The sequence below is a fragment of the Mauremys mutica genome, chromosome 2 (assembly GCF_020497125.1).
Source record: "Mauremys mutica isolate MM-2020 ecotype Southern chromosome 2, ASM2049712v1, whole genome shotgun sequence".
In the NCBI taxonomy this organism is placed as follows: Eukaryota; Metazoa; Chordata; order Testudines; family Geoemydidae; genus Mauremys; species Mauremys mutica.
This window is the reverse complement of record NC_059073.1, coordinates 20,149,639-20,167,430: the sequence shown is the minus strand read 5'-3', so window position 1 is coordinate 20,167,430 and position 17,792 is coordinate 20,149,639. Positions and strand designations below refer to the sequence as shown.

At 42.6% G+C, this 17,792-nt stretch overlaps 1 pseudogene; it reads left to right on the top strand.

Annotated features, from left to right (window-relative positions):
- The first annotated feature begins 9,457 nt into the window (after positions 1 to 9,457).
- Positions 9,458 to 12,351, top strand: LOC123365441 (annotated as a pseudogene).
- Positions 12,352 to 17,792: the final 5,441 nt, after the last annotated feature.

Here is a 17,792-nt window from a genome sequence, read left to right as displayed (position 1 = left end):
AGCCTGCCACAAACGGCCTGAGCCCCTGTACTGTTGTTACTGGCTCAGCCTGCTACCCAAGGCCTGAGCCCCTGTACTGTTTGTTACTGGCTCAGCCTGCTACCAAAGGCCTGAGACCTATCTAGACTGTTTGTCGCCCAGCCCCTGCACCAGGGGGCCTGGGCCTGTCCTAGCCTTAAAGAGACAGGACAGAACCCCCGTGAGACAAGCGGGCCGGTGTGGCTCCCCTCCTCCCCTCAGAGGGTTGAGCCCCGGACCCGCCTGTTACAGTGTTTAAAAGACTGGAGCTCTTCCCTGAGACTGGCCAGTTAAAAGGTCCCCAAGCATTAGCTAACCTGGTCTCCTATTCATAGATTCTAGGACTGGAAGGGACCTCGAGAGGTCATCGAGTTCAGTCCCCTGCCCTCACGGCAGGACCAAATACTGTCTAGACCATCCCTGATAGACATTTATCTAACCTACTCTTAAATATCTCCAGAGATGGAGATTCCACAACCTCCCTAGGCAATTTATTCCGGTGTTTAACCACCCTGACAGTTAGGAACTTTTTCCCAATGTCCAACCTAAACCTCTCTTGCTGCAGTTTAAGCCCATTGCTTCTTGTTCTATAATTAGAGGTTAAGGTGAACAAGTTTTCTCCCTCCTCCTTATGACACCCTTTTAGATACCTGAAAACCGCTATCATGTCCCCTCTCAGTCTTCTCTTTTGCAAACTAAACAAACCAAATTCTTTCAGCCTTCCTTCATAGGTCATGTTCTCAAGACCTTTAATCATCCTTGTTACTCTTCTCTGGACCCTCTCCAATTTCTCCACATCTTTCTTGAAATGCGGACTATTGGCCAGGTACTTGGTGTATCTCACCCTCCCTTTCCAGGTGATGTGTGGCCTTCAGAGAGATTCTGTGTGGAGGGAAGAGTGACCCATCATGGAGTCAGTCGTGAACCAAGAGGAACCAGGAATCCTATTGCCTTCTCCACAGCTACCCACAATACATGTACATTCTGCCATGATATTTAATGACTGAAAAATTACTCATGTAAACTATGCCTGCAGCCTTTCTAACACATACAGAACATGCAGCTTTAGTGTTATCTCAATGGCATCTGGACTAGATAAAGTACAATCTCTGATTGGTAACAAGCAATTGAACATCACATCAAACAGAATTAAAATACCCCAGCACGTACTCTCTCTTTCATCCCAGTCAATATGGCACACGCTGTGAATGCATTAGCAATGCTGGATGCATTGATCAATGTCATTCTCACAAAGAGACATCATGCTGTGGATATTAAAGTACATTGAAAATACTGTAAAATAGATTATAATTATAATACAATTAATTTTGGACTTTTCACTAAAAATTATTGTGAACTCCATGGCATCTTACAGCAAACTGTTTAGCAATGATGTTTCTACAATAACTTGAAATTAATTCAGTAAAGCTTCCATACTGTGTGACATGATTATTTTCTCGAGTCAGTAAACACACTGCTGTTTCCAAACTTAACAGTTCCTCTCTCAAAAGGAGGAAAACAACTATTTTTCATTCAACCTTGGACTTGATTTGAAAAGACATATGTGTGTGCAATTGCACTTATCTAACATGTGCATGTCAATGTAACAGTTGTGCATATGGTACAAATTGTGCCTGTGTGTAACCCATTATACATCTACCTGGTCATTTGTTCATGCCAATACCTGATACAAATAGAAATACCATGACTGTAAGTTGGGCACACACAGTTCTATATTCTGATCTTGAGAACCAGCCCTTGTGGTGCAGAGAATGGAGAGTGAGAGTTCTCTGTTTCAGAAGAGCACTGATCCCCTTTCAGAAGATGTCTATTCAGTTATGTACAGCCCTTGACTAATCAGCATTTATGGGGCTTTGTGATGCTTGGAGGGGAATAAAGGGAAAATGTGGTTATAGGTGACTTAGAAAATGCTAGAAGGAATCAATAGGCTCCTCAAGGCTTTGAGAAAGACTTTGAAAATCCCCTCCTAGGTAGAAGAGGATGCAGGGTGTGGACTAAGTGGACTTTATGGTTGATTCCATCCATGAAATATGCAGCCAGTATAACATGTACAATGTGAAGCTCATATACCTTTTGGGTGACTGATATCATGTCTCTCCATGTTTATGTCATCTCTTATCCAACCTAGGTTGAAATTGCTCACATCAGAGGGGTTCCCTGTTAAATCAGAAGAGTTCTCTGTTAATCATGTTTCTTATGGACGTGCCTAAGGACCACCCAAGAATGGGTCTGCATCATATGAGGCGCAGTACAAACACAGAGTGTTAGTGGCCTAAAGAACTTGCAATGTAAATAGAAAAGACAGACACAGGGTGGGGATAGGTGTATCACACACAAGCAGAGCGAATGATGATGGGAGCAAAGATCATGTTAATGCCATAATTTTTGGGGGGGGGGTGAGGTGGGAGTGGGCTTAGTTAGGAGGGGATCAGCTAAATGGAAAGAAAAGTTTGTCACTACATACTAGTGTTATTTGTTTATATTCATCCTTTGTAATTGTCCACCTTTTGTGCATAGTATTAATATATATAAATGTGTTGGGAAGTTATGTTGTTTTCCCCACAATTCTGTGCACTCATGTCAAGCATCTCACAACACTTTGCAAAGCTGAAGTCAGGAAGCCTGTCAAAGCCAAGATACATGAATGGTGCATTGTTGCATAGTTTGGGATGTACCTCTATGCCCAGTAGGTTTGAAATGTAGTATCCAAAACAGAGAAAAGAAAAGTCCAAAACAAGATTGGGTTGGATTTTAATGATATGTGAAGAACTTTATAACTTGTAAAATTATTCTAAAATACTACTAGCTGAAATGTGTATTTTTGAAGCACAAGCACACCTTCTCTGTAAGGTGAACATGCTGCAGGATAAGAATTGCTTCCCAGAAGAAGGGTATGTACATTTCCTCTTCATGTTGTACTGCTTTGTCTTTAGATAATAAATTTGACTAAGTTCAGTTATTTGATCTCTTGGACATTTTAAGAATGAACTGTGAGAGTAGTCAAACAATTGACAATATCTTTTAATCTATACTGCGTAACAGATAGAGTAGGGTATTATGGCATCCTTCAAATCTTTAATCAATATCACAACAACAGCAGCAACATTAAGTTTCCTAGATGTGTAAAGGGCTATACTTTGCATGATATTATTTAACTGCCCTTCTTTCCTGTACTCAGAGAAAAGCATCTTGGCTTCTGGGCATTTTTTTAATGATTAGCAAAAATTTGTAAAGGGAGTGAATCTGTCTTGAGCACTTGGAACAAGCCTTAATACATCAGTGTCTGTGCTTCACCATCCAGCATCCATTAACCTTTCTAATTTTTATTCTTCCATATTGTCTCTTTCAATATTCTTGACTTGAGAGGATTAGAAGGGTGATGGCTGTAGTGTTCCCATGGAAGCAAAAATGAAAAGCAAAGCCAAAACCATGTCCATGTATTGTTCACATTGGAGTTATTTTGTTCCTCCTGGTTTAATGCAATTAAAAATTAGATGATTTTTTGAGTGTTCTGGAGGCCACTTTGTGACTATTCATGTTTGTGTTCTAAGCTAGAATCTTCTTCACTGTCAGGCATTCCATTCCAGCCATGTCAAATATTGATGAAAAATTAGAACCTGATTCTCCATTGCTCTGCTCTCACCTTGTGCAGCCATTCACATCAGTGCAAAGTGGGTGTAAATTGCTACCAGATCCAAATGATAGTGCTTTACTCCAAGTTCAAGCTGGTGTGAATGATTACACATGGTGCATGGTCATGAAGATTCATATCCTTGAGAAAGAGTTTGTCACCTTAAAATTATAGAGGACCAGATCCTCAGCTGGTGTAAATCAGCATAGCCCTTACTGGAGGCAATGGAGCTATGTTGATTTACAATTCCTGACGCTGATGTTCCACAGAGACAGAGCCCAGCTACGTGTCCAGACACTGCTGGGTTCTACATCTGTGGAACTCCAGTTCTGAGGGGAAGGCTTCCTCAAGAGATACCATAGTGCCCAGGACTCAGTGTCAAACTCTGACTGTTCTCTGCTATCCACGACACGAGAGTGCTGAGATATAAAGTTGTGGTGAGATAGTCCTTGTTATGATGTTTCTGCCAGAAGAGAATGGGCTGTCCTCCAAGAGGCTGAAGACACACTAAGCTCCCTGCTGACAATCAGAATTACCACAAGACCCTCCTACAAACTGTTTTTGAAGGCTCCTGTTGAGCCCCTGCTGCAAGGCTCCTTTCTCTCTGCTGACCTGATGGGTGAATGAAGCAGTAGTCTTCTCATTCCTTGTGTGATTAGAGAGAGAGAGGGACTAGGACCTGCCTTATCACATGCTATGAACTCTTCTAGTGCACTGGGCTGATACTCCTCAGGTTTGACAATGCTGGTTCAGAGTTCACCTCTACAGGAGGAAGACCCTTTCTGTGTGGATTTTCCCCATCATATTTACCCAGAGATCAGCACCAAAAGCCTCCATTTTCCCATTGTTGTATGCAGTATTGTTGTAGCAGTGTCCATCTCAGGATATTAAAGAGACAAAGTGGGAAAGGTAATATCTTTTACTCAACCAACTTCTGTTGGTGAGAGAGACAAGCTTTCTGTTATATCCTTGGGGCAGCCGGTGTAGGAAGCAATCACTTGAGGCCAGAGAGCAGGCAGCTAACCAAAACCTCCATTTTATTTACATATCTACAGAGAGCTCCTCAGCCGGTTGAAACCGGTTGAGCTAACCCATAATAATCTAACTCAGTTGCCATAGCAACAAAACCATGACAACCAAATACACAACACTTTCAAGCTACACAGAGCTCTTCTTCAGGTCTAGGTAAGGTACTAAGATCTTGTATTTAGCTGTGACATGCTTAGTACCTTTCCCAGACTTGAAAAATAGCTTTGTAGCTAGAAAGCTTGTTTCTGTTATCAACAGAAGTTTGTCCAATAAATGATATTACCTCACTCACTTGTCTGTCCATTTTCCCAGGCAATTAATCCTTTGTTAAGACTGAGCTATTTTAGTGATGTACAAAAATGAGATATTTGGGATGAACAAGTTCTCAAAGGATGAACATTACCTGCTGATAGGATTGTTAAAGTAACTGATTATCTCCATATCTCTGTTAGCTATTCCTGGGCTACCATCACCATCTATGTACCAAATTACAAGATCAAGATAAGCATATACATGATTTGCAATGATTTGGAAGTGGACCCCGCTCTTGCCATTCTGGGTTTTGGGCATTCCTTCCTTTCCTTTTTCTTTCTTTTGTCTGTACCCTAACTCTTTTCTCCCTTCTTCACTTCCTTTCTCAGGAAGCTTCAGTTAAAATTTGTATTTGAAAAGGGGCAGAACTGGACTTATTCTGATGCTTTCTGATGGGGTTTTCCAGAGTGTAGGACCCGGCACTGGGAATGCCTTGCCTCACTCTTTCAGTAGTCATGATCTCTGAAGCAGGCAGGGTTCAGAGGTGTATCTGCCTAATGTGACCCCTGCCCACCCCATCCTAGAGGGACTACCTCCAGTGAGAGAGGAAAGCAGTGTGTTTCCCCACTAACCCATTCCTGCATCAACATGCTGAGACTTCCAGCTGGGATTGTGGCTTTCATGATGTGGAGAATTGTCTCATTAGGAAGTGATCTGTAAACACCAACTCACTTCAATCAGCCACCAAATGGCACTGATTCATAGTTGCTGCCATCCTGCACTATACTGGAACAAGTGAATTAGAGATGGAAAGTGCCTTAGCTCTTTACTTAAATAGTTAGGCCTTCCAGTCTTCCTTTTCTGATAATAAACTCTTGTAAGACTAATATAATGAAACTGTTTTTATAGCTGACTCATACCTAATCTTTGCTTTTCTCGGAACATGAGAACAGCCATATTGGGTCAGACCAATGGTCCATCTAGCCCAGTATCCTGTTACAACAGTGGCCAGTGCCAGGTGCTTCAGAGGGAATGAACACAACAGGTAATCATCAAGTGATCCATCCTGTCACCCATTCCCAGCTTCTGGCAGTCAAAGACTAGGGACACTTTAGAGCATGGTTTTGCATCCCTCCCCATCCTGGCTAATAGCCATTGATGGACCTATCCTCCATTAATGTATCCAGTTCTTTTTTTAACCTTGTTATAGTCTTGGCCTTCGCAACATCCTTTGGCAAAGAGTTCCACAGGTTGACTGTGCATTGTGTGAAGAAAAACTTCCTTTTGTTTGTTTTTAAACCTGCTGCCTATTAATTTCACTTGGTGATCTCTAGAAGGAGTAAATTATACTTCCTTATTTACTTTCTCCACATCAGTCATGATTTTATAGACCTCTATCATATCCCCAATTAGTTGTCTCTTTTCCAAGCTCAAAAGTCCAAATTTTATTATACTTTCCTCAGAAGGAAGCTGTTCCAGACCCTAATCATTTTGTTGCCCTTTTCTGTACCAATTCCAATATATCTTTTTGGGATGGGGCAACCACATCTGCACACAGTATTCAAGATATGGGTGTACCATGGATTTATACAGAGGCAATATGATATTTTGTGTCTTCTTATCTATCCCTTTCCTAATGATTCCCAACATTCTGATTGCTTTTTTGACTGCTGCTGCACATTGAGTGAATATTTTCAGAGAACTATGCGGAATGACTCCAAGATCTCTTTCTTGAGTAGTAACAGCTAATTTAGACCCATCATTTTATATGTATAGTTGGGATTATGTTTTCCAGTCTGAACTATTTTGCATTTATCAGTACTGAATTTCATCTGTCATTCTGTTGCCCAGTCACCCAGTTTTGTGAGATCCCTTTGTAACTCTTCACAATCGGCTTTGATCTTAACTACCTTGATAGTTTTGTATCATCTGCAAATTTTTCCACTTCACTGTTTACTCTTTTTCCAGATCATTTATGAATATGTTGAACAGCACTGGTCCTGGTTCAGACCCCTGGGGGACACCACTATTTATCTCTCTCCATTCTGAAAACTGACCATTTATTCCTATCCTTTGTTTCCTATCTTTTAATCAGTTACTGATCCATGAGAGCACCTTCCCTCTTACCCCATGACAGCTTACTTTGCTTAAGAGCCTTTGGTGAGGGACCTTGTCAAAAGCTTTCTGGTATAGAAGCTGATTTAAATGATAGGTTACATACCACAGTTAGCAGTTCTGCAATTTCACATTTGAGTTCCTTCAGAACTCTTGGGTGAATACCATCTGGTCCTGGTGACTTATTATTGTTTAGTTTATCAATTTGTTCCAAAACCTCCTCTAATGACACCTCAATTTGGGGCAGTTCCTCAGATTCGCCACCTAAAAAGAATGGCTCAGGTTTGGGAATCTCCCTCACATCCTCCGCCATTAAGACCAATGCAAAGAAATCATTTCGTTTCTCCACAATGGCCTTATCTTCCTTGAGTGCTCCTCAGCTCACCACTGTGGCATTTAATTTCAGGAAGGAGAGCTACACAAAAATGAGGAAGTTAGTTAAACAGTAATTAAAAGTACAGTGCCAAAAGTGAAATTCCTGCGAGCTGCATGGAAATTTTTAAAGACACCATAACAGAGGCTCAATTTAAATGTATACCCCAAATTAAAAAACATGGTAAGAGGACCAAAAAAGTACCACCGTGGCTAAACAACAAAGTAAAAGAAGCAGTGAGAGGCAAAAACTGGAAGTTAAATCCTATTGTGGAAAATAGAAAGGAGCATAAACTCTGGCAAGTAAAGAGTAAAACTATAATTAGGAAGCCCAAAAAAGAATTTGAAGAATATCTAGCCAAAGACTGAAAAAGTAACAGCAAAAAAAATTTAAGTACATCAGAAGCAGGAAGCCTGCTAAACAACCAGTGGGGCCATTGGACAATTGAGATGCTACTATTACCAAGTGGTTCAGCTATATTCAGCTCTTGGACCAGATCCTGTGGTCCACTCCTTCAACTTGTCACCATTCATATGCATGCAGTAGTAAATATGTCTCTCTTCCTCTGTTTATATTCCCCCTCCTTTTTAAAATTGTACTGTAGTTTGCTTTACACAACACAAATAACCATAAAGCAGTAATATTCAGAGGTTTACTAACACCGCATAAATATTTATATGTACCCTGTATTGAAGTCTCTTCTCCAACTGAATATATACATATGTATAATGTGGATCTTTGTATGTTGTCATATAAAAGAACAAATAGAGATAAGAGAGAGACATTTTCTTTCATTTAATACACCCATATCGAAGGGCATCATTCCTATTTTTCCTTTGAAGATTTGCACATTTGTTGGCTTTTAGTTCTCTGCACGCATTGGGCTTGATAGTAAAGATACGTAGTGCACTAGTCTTCCACCTCAGGAAACGTAGGTTCAAGTTCTGATTTTGATCACGCATGAAAAAGGAGCTTAGTGGTTTCATCATGCTCTCTAGTGGTTGTTGGTCTGCTGAACAATAGGCATTCTATGCTTGAGAGGGGCAGGACTGAAAAAACATGCCCAAATCTGCATGAAGAAATGCTCTCTGGTCAATTTCATTAATCTCTCATTTATGAGCATCAAAGTGTAGACATCTTTTTCCTACACTCACAAAATTCTTTTTTGCATAACTTCGCCGGCCATACAGTTCATGCACTTTTACCAAGCCATTTTACTGTCATCTGTGAGTGAAGATTACTGATAGTCCAACCTCCAAAGTTCTGGATAATCACCCAAAAGTCTGGATATTTACCAAAGACCTTTGGGGTCAATGGAAAGAGACTTGTTGATGTCAGTGGACTTTGAATCAGAGTTGTGGGCTTGTAAATCTGGTCTGGAAATCTCACGGATTAGGCTTTTTTATGCATTCTGGCATTTCAGCTTTGGTCTGGGGTGGATCCTTGAAGGTAAAAGTTGTGAATAATAATAATAATTGATAATTATTAGTTAATATTAAACTTTTTTCTCATTGTTATTGAGTGAACTTTTTAGCAGTTCAGAAAAGGTTTGGTTCAAGTTGTGTGAAGGTCCAGATCAGGATTACTTAAATTACTTGCCCATTCCTGTTGATAGTTCAGTGAAATTTGAACTGAGATTACCTTGTGGTAATAGCTCTGGCAGAGAATTATTAACCCATTTATTAATCTCCAAGAAAGAGTAGGAAACAGACAGTAGCCTCATTTATCAATATTACTTCAGATTATTTCTGAAATATGCCTAGATCTGTGTGGAGTGTTGCACAGATGAGTTGCAGAGATGTGGAGGAGTCAGTGCTGCGATTTCTTCTGTGCTGGGGTCAGGAGCATTTGGACATGGGGACACTGGTGCCAGGAGGCATGGGCTGCCTTAGCCTTTGCCAATTGCCTGCCCACTGGAAGTCTGGCTCTGGTGTGGCTGTGACTCTAATTCAGAGTGCTGAAGAGTACCCGTCTCTGCTGCTTTCAATGGCAACCTGCTATCACCCTTCCCTCTGGCAATGGGAAAGAGACTCTTGGAGCAGATGCTGATCTTTTCTAGCCTGTCTGCTTTCCAGTGATTTCACATCATGATCCTGGGGCTCAACTCTGCTGATAACATAACAGCACTCTACAGGCTGCACTTCAATGAGTCGGTCAGCACCATCTCAACTAAAGAGTTTAACACAGAGAACGTCAAAGTGACTCAGGGAACTTAAACAGTCACTTTCCATTTCTGGGACACAGATGGCCCAGAGAAACTAAGACCCCTGTGGAAGTTGTACACAAGGTGCACAGATGACATTGTGCTTGTGGTGGACTCTGTCAACACCAAAAGGAGGGAGGAAGCCAACACAACTTCATAATGTTACTAGGGTATCAGAAGTTTAAGCAGTGCCTGTCCTCCTAGTTGCTAACAAATAGGAGATGAGGAAGTCCTTCTTTCTCAGCAATTAAAAAGGTGTTATGAAGGAGCGAGCTGAGCTCTTCCACACCATGGCATCTGCAGCCTACCTGTGCCATCATACGGGATGGACTCGAAGAGGAACTCGATGAAGTACAATTGACTCTGACCTTTAATGATTTTTTTTTTATTGGCAAATCATGCTTTGAGTACATTTATTTATTTAATTTCATTCCCTACGTTAACATTCCATTAGACCTGCATCCTTGATTTTACTCCCTCCCTCCCTGATTACCTATTGGAGGACCTGATCCAAAGCCCACTGCAGTCAATGGGAATTTTCCATTGGTTTCAGTAGACTTTCGATTGGGCCTTTTGGCTCTAATCAACAGGAAGTACTTCTCTCTGTTGATGAACCGTGGATTATCTGCAAGCCATCTTGGCCGTCAGACTGGCTCCAACTTTTGACCTTCAACTGAAATTGTCCTCAGCAGAAAAACCACATGGCATGTTATGAAAGGCGGAAATGGTAAAGGTCTCTGAAGCTCTAACAGGTTTACAAGATGCCTCTGGTAACAAGGATGTCTAACATCATGAGCCAAGAAGTGCTACATTAAGTCTTCGATACCATCATCCAGGATACCAGAGAAGGCAAAGTTCTGACTAATCCAATTGTCATCTGCTGCATAGCAAATGGGTGACTGCATCCAGGAGCGTACTTTGTGAGTCTTGTTAAATACGGGGGTCTTTGGGCTGGAACAAGTTCTGAAACTGAAACATATTTGATATGCCATTGCCCATTGGGGATAAAAGTGTTTTAGAGGACTATGCATTGTGGAAAACTAAATAGTTAATGATCAGTTCTTTGCCATTGTAGGGGCCTTGGCCATTGGTGCACCACAGTCCCTCCTATTCTCTGCCTGTGGCACATAGAAGTTTTAGTTTCCTCAGGGCTGTAATACTTTGTTCTAATGCCCATTGTTGGGTTTAGTGTGGGGATCCTGGGTGGTGTTGGTGGCCTATGATATGCAGGAGGTCAGGCTAGATGATCTGGTGGTTCCCTCCAGCTTTACATGGTATGGGTATGTCAACACTGCATCTGGGAAGGAACCTCCCAGCTCCCACAGATCTGTGTAGTGGGACCCATGCTAGTGCTCTAAAAATAGTTGTGTAGATGATGCTCTGATGTTGCAACTTGAGATCTCATGCCCATCCCCCTAGGCTTCAGAGCCTGAGCTCTAGCCCAAGTTGCAACCTTGCTCCCAGATGCTATGATGCAAGAATGAAGAGCCATCTCCACCCATGCCTCTCAACCTTCCAGGCCTAAATTTGGGATGCAATATGGGACAAAGACTCCAAGCGAGGGACACCAGAAACAATTCTTGCAGAAAACTATGACCTCCTGTAACCTCAGTTCAACTCTTCTTTATTTCTGATGTAAATTTTCAAGTATGAAAGTGATGGGAGTGGAATGTAGGCAACTTTGGGACCAACAACAGTGATCTCCCTCGAAATGAGGGACATTGGAGGGGTATGTATACAGTGGACTGCTAACTAGCAGAAAAGCACCAATAGTTGCTTGGAATTTTTTTTCCCCACAGATTGCAGGCCTGTGCTACCAAAGTAGAAGCTTTGAGTTTTTGTGCCCAAAAGCAGGTTTGGTGCGTCACTGTGCATTCCGCTGCCAATGAGTCACTTGGGGAATGTTGATTCCAGGAAAGGAGATACTATAATTTACACGGTGCAGTATTTCTGCAATTCCCTCATTCAAGCAGATATTTCAAAATGTGGATGCTGTAAGCAATTTGTTATATTGCTCACTGGTTATAAATAATTTGTCTGCATGATGCATGTTTACGAAAGCCAGTTAGAGTGGACCGTGATTTTTAGGGTATCACAATTTCAAAGGCGAAAGCTTGCTTTATAATCTCTTTCCCTCAAATGCGTTTGAGGAGGGATTACCTCAGGGAAATACAGAGGAGTCAGCAAGAACACACTCAGCAATTACTTTAATATAATCAAACTATTAAATTACCTAGGTGGCAGTGTGAAATATTCCCAGGCTGGTTTCCTGATGACAGATTACAAGAATGAAAATAGTTCCAGGTTTGTATCATCTCACTTTCAGCTGGGTTTAAAGCTAGGGAACACTATTTGTTTTCTAATTCAGGTTGAGTTTCAATATGAGTAACAGATGAATATAATAGAAATCAGAAGCGGACAAGATCTGTTAGGTCAGTGAGTCCCTCCCTCTGCCAACGTATGTCCTTTCTAGTGCTTTTTCCATTTGAATTGTAGGGTTTGATTCTCCTTCCACGTTATTCTTACATCATGTTGTTATTCATGATTTACACCAGTGATAGTGAGAGGAAAAATCAAACCTTCAAGGACATAGATCTTGGTCTCTTTCTCCATGCCTTTTGTGCCATGCTGGCAGAGAGCAGCCCTCATAGGGCAGCTGGGGATTCTGTTTACATAGGGGAATTCCTGGGTGGTGTAAAGCCGTCATAGCTAGCTAGCTCTTTACCTCCTGCTTCTGGTTTGTTGATTGAAGAGTTAGGATTTATGCCTCAGCTGGAGCTTGGTGGATGATTGGGTCTCTCCATCACACATCATTCATAATTTTTTTAACAATTTGAATGGAGTTCAAGGAGACCTTTTATCAAAACCCTGCCTCTATTTTGCAAAAAAAGAGCTCCACAGAAAGGCACAAAAGCAACTGAAGGAAGTTTCCAAGAGATTGACTGACAGGCTGATGACACTACCACCGTTGCAGTCTCCATGGAAAACTGGTTTGATCTAAATAACGAACTGAAACCACACAAGGACAAAAATAAAAAATGCTATTTAGAAAAGTAATGGGACCTTTCTGCTACTCAGCCAGCCTGGCCAATCCTAAATACAATTGCCATAGGGTGAGCCCAGAACAGGGAGAAGAAGCTGAAACATTGGTGCTGGAAAGGAATCCTAAATTTCTCTTCTGGCATTCAATATTGAAGATCTGGTTTTCTACTGCAGATCTGTTTGCGAACGAGGTTCTGTCACAATGGACCAAGGTAGTGGGAAATTGTGAAAATCAAGTCAGAAAACAGGACAGAGTCAAAATTTTGTCCATTCTTAAAAGATCTGCTGCACTCCTCTCCAGCCAGCACAGGATCAGTCAAACATGTTTTTTGCACATATGGATTGGTTTGATCAAAATTTCAGATGAGACTAGGTGCTGAAAAAAGCAAAAAAACATGGCAAAAGTACATGAATATCTCAAAGCAGACACCAAAGTGTGGTTGGCCTAACTAGTAATTGGACTAGAGGCTCTAGAATTGTGTTTTGGTGTTTTAGTTACAGAATTGCAATGTTTATATTTTGCACAGGATCTGTGCCTTTCTGTGACCAAGCAATAATATGTATGGAGCAAATCATATAGGAGTGATTCATAAAACCTTCATGGTTGGTTCCTGCCAATTTTGAGACAGTCACAATAATCCAGGACAACTACTTCCTCAATGGGGTCTTCAGGTGGCAACCAGAAGCCCTCCTCCCCATCTTCAGAGTCTTTCAGGGACAGTTGGCAGACCCAGTTCCCCCATCTCCAGCTTCTTGCTATGGCTATGCCCACTCCCAGCTAAGGCACGTTGTCCTAAACTCCTGGAGGTGACTACCTGACTTCTCCTTGATCATGGAGCATGATGGAGGCCCTGTGCATTTTAAGTATTAAGAGCTGTACTGGATTCTTTAAAGGTAAAGCCAGGCAGGGGTTCTTTGTGCATAAGGGTATGACACCAGTGCTGTTCACTCTGCCTGCAGAGCGTACAGGTGGGAAGAATGCGCCTGGTGGTGCTGGGGGAAGCATGCTCAAAGGCAAGTCCTACTGCTCCCCAAGTGATCCTCCCATGCCAGCTGCCAACCCCCAGCCTGTGCATAAGGCAGTTGGGCCCATGGGCCCTGCTCTGCTCCTTTGAAGTGTCTATAGGTGGTGACAATACTCAGGGCCGGTGCAAGGATGTTTCGCGCCCTAAGCGAAGCTTCCACCTTGTGCCCCCCCCAAGGCACCCACCCCGCCCCAGCTCACCCCTGCTCCATGCACGAGCACCCTGAGCACACCCTCGCTGCTTCACTTCTCCCGCCTCCCAGGCTTGCGGCACCAATCAGCTTAGGCGATGCAAGCCTGGGAGGTGGGAGAAGTGAAGCAGCCACGGCATGCTGGGGAGGAGGCAGGGCATGGGTGAGCTGGGGCAGGGAGTTCCCCTGGTGCCGCCTCCCCACTTACTTGCTGCAGGCGGCCCTCCCCGTGCTCCCCTGCCCCAGTTCCCTCTGCCTAAATGTTGGCGGTGACAGGGGCAGCCGAAGATCTGGCCGCTGCGGTTGCTGCCGAATAAAATGGCGCCCCCCAAATCCCAGTGCCCTAGGTGACCGCCTAGTTTGCCTAAGTGGTTGCACCGGCCCTGACAATACTTCCCTGGACCTTGCACTCAAGTAACACAAGGTCTGCTCTTATGATCTCTTAGTGCTCCAAAGATAATCCCTGGGACAGAAATGCCTGTGCAAGTAGAAGTGCTTACAGCAGAAACCTGAACTGAACCAAGACTTGAGAGCAAGGGCTGCGGTGAGCAGGGAAATGTGAGGATGACTGGAAAACTCGACAAGAGACATCAAAAGGAGAAATTAAAGTTATGATTTGAAAAAGTAAACTTGAAAGCCCTTTCCATCTGGCTGCACCGATTGCAGTGGAGTGAGGCAAATTGAGAGAAAACTATATCAAAAGGGAAATGATACTTGTAAGACATGAGTTGGGCCAGAGAAATGGTGTCAATTTATTGGGCACTGCAAAGCCTGCCTAAAATTGCTGCCTGAGGGAAAGAGAGACAGTGCTAAGGAGAGAGGGGGAAATAAGAGGGTTAAAAATTGACATAAATAAAATCCACCTTACTGTAGCTAACAATGCTCCTTCTTCTAGCATGTCAGTATATAAATTACACTGACTTAGACTCTCCTACACACTACTAGAGTGGGTACAAGTATATCTAAACCAGTATATCTGAGTCTGAGTTAATATAGCAGGGTGTAAGTTTGATCCCCTTTTACATCACTTCTGAATGTACCCTCTCTCTCCCCCCCCGCCAAAGTGGGGCAACTGCCCCACTAATAATCCCTTTCCTTCTTTTGCATTCATGATCTGTTATTGTGTAGCAGATTTCCTACCAAAGCTCTAAAGAGCAAGGTCTGTGTCTGTATATATGTTTGGACATTGTCTCTCGCATTCTTGGAACTACGAGAGTATAAATAAAAAAGAGAACTAGTCAAATGTCAAGAATGATGAGTGAAGGGGAAAAAAGTTAAACCACATCCATTATATCCCCAATTTCCTTCTAAATAATTAGATCCTGAAAACACCATTATAATTCAGAACAGGTTTGTTGATGTAGACACAGCTCTGTTTCTTCTTCTTAACTGCGCTGAAAGGTAACAGAATGGGATTAACAATCCATACGCACAGAACAAGAAGTAAGGAAATCTGAAGACAGCAGCCCCCAGTCAATCACCAGACAGCTACAAATGTGGAAAAGTCATGTATAGAAACTGGACAAGGTGAGGAATAAGAACTCATCTGTCAGTCAAGAGCTGTATCTCAGCAATTGAGAGTCTGTTAGTAGGAGTCATTGGCACACAGCCAGGCTGCAGCGCCTAGCACAATGGAGTCCTGGTCCATGACGAGGGCTCCTTGGCACTAGGATAATACAAATAATGGAGAGGAGGATGGTGGGGCTTTACAATACATACTCAAGGCCAGGTTTTGGCTGCATGAGTGCACAGGTAGGGGACACTCCCTATGCTGGTGCCAGACCCAGTTGCAAATCAGGAACTGCTTATCCCTGCTAATGCTCCTCAAGGTGTAAGGGAGGCGGTGGGGCCATGCCCATTCCCCCCCACCCCCCGCCAGCACATCTATGTGTCTACAGGGATCAACAGATGCTGCGCCATCCCTAAAGGGTGGCAAACTGGTGTCTTCCCCCTGTGCACAGGGGAGCTCCTGTTTCTCCCAGTGGGGCAATGTGACTGCACCTTCCCCTACGCACAAAGCTATGCCTCCAAACCCAATCCCAGCCTTGAAGTGTAAGCTTCTCAGTGCTGAGATCTGTGTTTATTTCTAGAAATGGGCAAAATTCCAAACAAAAATTATGGACCCTGGATTCAAATCCAAATTCTACAAGTGGCAATTGTCTTTAAGGGCCAGACCAAAGCACTGTATCGGAACACAGCCAGCCTTCATGAGGGTTCTAAATCTGAATCCAGATCCAAATGTTGTGTTCATAATCCTGTGTCATGGTTTCTGGCTGTATGGGTAATAACTTTAAGGACAGGTATAAACGCTAAGGAAAAACATGAGATGGATTTCCAAATAACATTCCAGAGGCGGATTTTGATTCAACACTGAATGTCAATTTCTTTTAAAAGAAGTTATCTCCATGTTCTCGTGGGGGGACTTTTTTATCTCCTTTTACATTCAGTTTCCAGGAATACTGTTTTGATGAAGCCTGTCATATGGTATTGATCAGCTGTAGCAATGACCACAGTATGATCCTGTTTTTCTCTGTGTACTGTTCTCCACACTAACCTTGCCTCCCTCCCACCTTATAGTCAGCTTTGTCCCAGCTGAATTGCAGCCTCTGAGTCAGACGTAGTTTCCCAAAGTGACATCAGTTCAATGATCCTTGAAAATAGCTACAAGTCCACTGACCTTTAAAAGCCAGGAGCCTGCATGATAACATCTCTACATTGCAGTCTGCAGTGTAATAGGGTCTGATTAGAAAGGAAATGTACTACCAAAGGCTTACAAACATGAGTATGCATGTTTATTGATTGATGACAAACCAAAGCATCAACCTCATTGTTAATTAAATTGGCCACTGTAAAAACTCTACTTTTAAACAACTGGATTTTGTTTTCTGCAAGGGTATAGTGATTTTTTAAAAATAGCATAAAAACATGCAATAGGATGTCAGGGGATATCTGCTGACTCATTTTATCTGCAGGTGCAGAACCCAGCATGAAATTCTGCTGACTCATTGTGGCAAGTGTTGCTTGTTAACTCCATCTTGGATATAAGGCAGATGGGAGGTCCTCTTGGTGGCAAAAGAACTAGAGAGAGAAGCTAGAGCAAGTCCTGGAGGGAACTGTAGGGACAGCTAAGCTCAGGGAAGGAAGATGAAACTGAGGTTTATGTTGTGCTGTTGTTTTCTGTGGTGCTAGTGAAGACAAACCCTAGGAAGGGGAAGAGTTTTTAACCCTGGCTCATGGTTTGTGGGGAATGGGCAAGAGACTCAGCCTGTTCACAAACCACACATAGATTTTTTGATCTGGGATAGTCCTTGAGATGAGTTTCAACCACAAAATTCAGAGCCAGACCTAGATTTTAAACCCTTCAAATGTCTGGGGTATTTCAATTGCATGGTCAGTTCAGCTCACTAGGGACTGCCATGGGGCAGCCACAAAATTTGGATCTGGATCCGGATCCAGGTGCAAACTGAGCCTGGTCTCAAAATTCATAGATGAGGTATTCAGCGGGACCTGTCTCTAGTTAATTCTTAAGGAAATGAGCTCCTTGCTACCGGTAGCTACTACAAAAATAATCATGGGTAACTATATTCACCTTGTCCTAGGAATACTCACTGCTAGTTTCTTTGGGTGTTGTGCCTGCATTGTTGAGGAGATGTTCTGATGCTCTTGGCTTTAATCAAATGCTACCTTACTGAAAAAGGAGAGAGAGGAGAAATATACTATACCTTTTTTTTTCTCTGTTTCCTATACTTCCTAAAATGAACTCCAGGAATGTGACGCATTTGCAAATGCATCAGTAGCAGCACGTATACAGCACAGAGCTGCTGTGCCCGGCCAGCATGCTGTCAGACTGTATTTGCTAGCTTGCAAGCCAACAGCAACATTTTTCTGCACAT